Source organism: Drosophila ananassae, chromosome XR (assembly GCF_017639315.1).
Source record: "Drosophila ananassae strain 14024-0371.13 chromosome XR, ASM1763931v2, whole genome shotgun sequence".
Taxonomy (NCBI): domain Eukaryota; kingdom Metazoa; phylum Arthropoda; class Insecta; order Diptera; family Drosophilidae; genus Drosophila; species Drosophila ananassae.
The window spans coordinates 1,585,700-1,589,553 of record NC_057932.1 but is presented as its reverse complement, the minus strand read 5'-3'; positions in this window follow the sequence as shown (position 1 = coordinate 1,589,553).

The window sequence follows — 3,854 nt, the reverse complement described above, 5'->3', positions numbered from 1 at the left end:
AATACAACAATTAAAATTAAGATTCCTTAAGGTATCCTTTTGGAATGATCACAGATTACAAACAGATTTAATATACGAAAAACTATGGCTTTTATCAGTGAAAGCGATGCTAGCAACATAGATGGACTTTGGTTGAATAATTTTGATTGGTCAGAGTTTTATGCTTACATGTAGGTTCCCAAGATGAGCACTTTTTTTATGAATTTGGATGGGGTTTGATTTTTATTTCTACAGTCTTCAATAAAGGCGTATGAATGTTTTATGTCTTCGTTTATGTCTGGCTGCCACGCATAATACCATGGGAAAGGGTTTGTATCTAACCTATTTGTATTAAACCCGCAGTAGGCTCTGGAATGTGATGATTTGATAGGTATGGCAAGGTATACTGGTTGTATCATCTCGCCCCCCTTAAGAAATTTCATCGTCCTTGTTGAATTCAACAATTTTATAGAATAGAATTCTATAGAATATAGATATTCTTGATCAGGATCACCTCCTGAGTGGATATGAGCATGTCCGTCTGTCTGTCTGTCCGACTGTCTGTCTATCTGTTTCTACTGAAACTAGTCGCTCTGATTTAAAGCTTTCGAGTTCAACGACACATACATACACATACAAACGGCCGGGATAGGTTGACTATATCCTATAGCTGCCATATAACTGATTGGATATCTGCCATATAACATAAGGATCGTCCGACTATATCCTATAGCTGTCATAGAATGATCGGAATTGGCTTAACTTTGGTGTTTTTTAAGTAAGAAGGGGACTTGGTACAGATTCCATTTTGGGCAAATAAATCCGATTTGCCAAATTTGATAATCTGTCATATCTAAATTGTCGACGGGCATCGGCTATAATCGGCGCCAATAACAAACTACCCTGCAAATTGATGGCTCAGTGGTGATCAAGGATGACCGGTTCTTGCCGGCCTTCTCGTCGCCTCTTTTCCTCCACTTTACTGTGGAGCTCCGGCGGCCACTCTGTCTCCACCGCTTTAGTATCGGTCTCACCAGTCTCTGATCTGGGCATGACCTCTGCCGGCAGAGCACCGACCTCGTAAGTTCTCAGCTCATGGCTCTTGCGTTGGACAGTCTCCAGCGCTGTGGTGCCCACCGGTATCCACCGCCCAGATCGGTCCCTCGCCCACGTCGCCTTCGAGACCCATCTTGCCACCTTGACCTTTCGGATGTTCCTCCTGGGCTCGCCGACGATTTCTATCTAGCTCTCGTCTGCCGAGATCCATGTTGTGGATTAATATGCGTTTAGAAAGGAAAAATATAATCCCTGTAGTCCTGGCTCGAAAAGGCCGCGTTTTGATTTTTGCTGTTCTTTTATAGTCCCACTGCTTTTTCCAACCCATTGACCCACTTTTTTTCTTTTACTAGAATTATCCTGTTGTCTTTCCACAGCATACGTACAGCGCATCGCCTGCCCAACTTACCGAGGGGCGCTTGTGCTAATAGATCCAAATTAATAGATGGATGGAGTGGTTAAAAAGCTAATGAGAAAAAATTTCTCTGTTCTTGTAAGTAATTTAGAATGTATGTTTTTTTATTTAAAAAAAAACATACATTCTATTTATTGGAAAGTGAAATGATGCGATAGAGACCATTCGAAGATAAAACCCTAATAGAATCATGCTGTGTATATGTCGACTTACAATGGCTTAAGAATAGAGCTATAGCGTTTCTAGTCCTTCTTAACGGAACGTTAAACTGTAAGCGTTTTAGTAAATGAATATTAGTAAAGATGTGAAGAAAAAGACACCCAGAATTTGTTGTGGCTAAGTCTCAGTTAAGTCCCCTAATAATAAATCAATTTTTTTCACGGATTCTATGCTGTCTTGATGAACCCCATATTGAGGACACCAGACACATAAACCGTACTCCAGTATTGAACGGACCAAGGATAAAATAAGCTTTGATAATATAGGGGTCAATAAATTCTTTAGCCTATCTTTTGATACAACCCTTTAAACCTTTATAAAGCTATTAACAGTTGAGAAAATATGGTCGGTAAGTTTTCTCTTTCTTCTAAGGGCGACTGTATATTTTAAAATAAAAGTCTCTGTGTTCTTCCATCTAAGTAGCTGGAAGTCTACGTACGTAGATCATTAGTTTGAAGTTTCTTTCCGAAACCATCAACGACATAAGATGTCAACTCCAATAAATAAGCAATGGTGGAGCGACGCCTAATGAAACCATGCTGCCATGGAGAAATTATTGCATAGCAAATAAAGAGTGATTAATATGTGATTTAGAATAGCTGCCAATTTAGAGATGCCTTTGTAGTTGGCAGCATCGGACTCTTTTCCTTTTTTATGCAAAGAAATTACAAAAGATTCCTTCCATTTAAGAAGAAAAATCGAAGTTTCCAAAGTTCAGTTGAAAAGTTTATTTAAAGGTTTGCATAGAGCCTTGCCACACTATTTTAGAACTCAGTATAAACTGGTTTAACCTTTGAATATCCAATTGTTCAAGCATTGAACACGATGAAAATTCCAAAGATAGAATTTCAAGGATCGGAGCCATGGGAATACGTGATAAGGTTTAAAATCGATCTTCTGCCGCCTAAACAAATACTTATGTGGTTCATGTGAAGCACTTAAGAAAGGGCCATATAGCATATCAGCGTGCAGTCCGTTGACAAAAAGACCTTAAATAGATTTAAGATTTTCATGTATCTTTCTTTTAAGAGAATTGTATAAAATAAAAACAGTTTTGAAACAAAACTCATTGGAGTAAATCCAAATTATTACAAGGGGTTTCTCTAAACATTTGGTCCTTTGAGACACTTTGACGTTTTCTGACGCTTGAATACAGAAACTTGTAGGTGGCTGTAGAAGAAAAAAAATTCTCAGCCCAGGGTAGCTAAAAAAATAAGGCTGCGATCTGGGTAAAAAAAAGAGTCCAGTTTTAAAAAAATAACAATAAATAAAAATTTTGTTACTTTCTATAGAGATTTTTTTTTCCGCACACCACCGGAATAACACAAATATATAAAAAATAAAATTATTTATGCATTGGCGTATCCCAGGCCCTATATCGGAAAAGTTAAAAAATAAATAAATAGTAAAGTGATTGTGGACAATAGACATTAAAAAAAAACAAAGGAAAGCTAACTTCGGGCGGAGCTTGACATACCCCTGCAGTTAAGGTTGTGCCATTTTCGATTGTTCAGTTATATGGCAGCTATGGCAGATCCCGGCCGTTCCGACTTATATACTTCCTGCAAACAAAAGGATGTGTGCAACCTTTCAACTCGATAGCTTTAAAACTAAGAGACTAGTTTGCGAAGAAACAAAAAGACAGAAGGACATGCTTATATCGTCTCAGGGGGGGCTCCTGATCAAGAATAAATATACTTTATAGGGTCGGAGATTTCTCCTTAACTGCGTTGCAAACTATTTTCTAATAAAAAATGTTGGATACAGTCCCAAGCAGCTTTAAAAATATAAAGGTTGTGCCATTTTCGATCGTTCAGTTATATGACAGCTGGATATAGTTGGCCGATCCTTATGAAATTTGGAAAATCGGATAAGATTGCCCAAAATGGAATCTGTACCAAGTCCCATCTTTCTTACTGTTAGACCTAAGAAACAAAAGGCGTTGTTTGCTAATGTTTAGAATTTAATACCGGGTACACTGATGCTGAGCGACTTTAATGCAATAGTGTCATTGGACGGAAAGAACCTTAGTCTTCAAGAATCCTTCATCATTCAGTGGAGGAACTCTACTGTAAAGATCGGTGAAAACACCTACAGTGCAGAAAAAATCACTACGATAGACCCTGAACCCACGCTTTTCCAACTCTCAGCAGTAAATCCTAAAATTAACGAAGTTTATTTATTT